Source organism: Penaeus monodon, chromosome 30 (genome assembly GCF_015228065.2).
Source record: "Penaeus monodon isolate SGIC_2016 chromosome 30, NSTDA_Pmon_1, whole genome shotgun sequence".
Taxonomy (NCBI): domain Eukaryota; kingdom Metazoa; phylum Arthropoda; class Malacostraca; order Decapoda; family Penaeidae; genus Penaeus; species Penaeus monodon.
The window spans coordinates 4,251,335-4,251,729 of NC_051415.1; positions in this window are offsets into that span (position 1 = coordinate 4,251,335).

Here is a 395-nt window from a genome sequence, read left to right on the forward strand (position 1 = left end):
TTGATTCGATCCCCTGACGGGGGACGGGATCCGGAGTCCCGCTGCTCCTGCACCTCGACCGAGAGATGAGAAGATAATGCGGAATGAGAGAGATAGAATGCGCCCTCCGCGAGGAGAGGGGAGAGAGAGGCCCCACCCGCACCCCACCCCCCGTGAGATGAGAGATGGGACCTGATGGAGACGGTTGAGAGTATCGAGAGAGACCCATGAAGCGTCCCTCCGAGCTACGAGAGAAGATGAAGAGACGATCCGCACGGATGACGCGGAGAATCAGGAGAGAGAGAGAGGAATAACACAACGACAAGGACGAGAGGAGAAGGAGAAGAAGACAGAGTAGAGGCGAAGTGAGAGAGGGGAGAGAGGAGACTGTTTTGGAGATCGGACGCAGAGGTGGC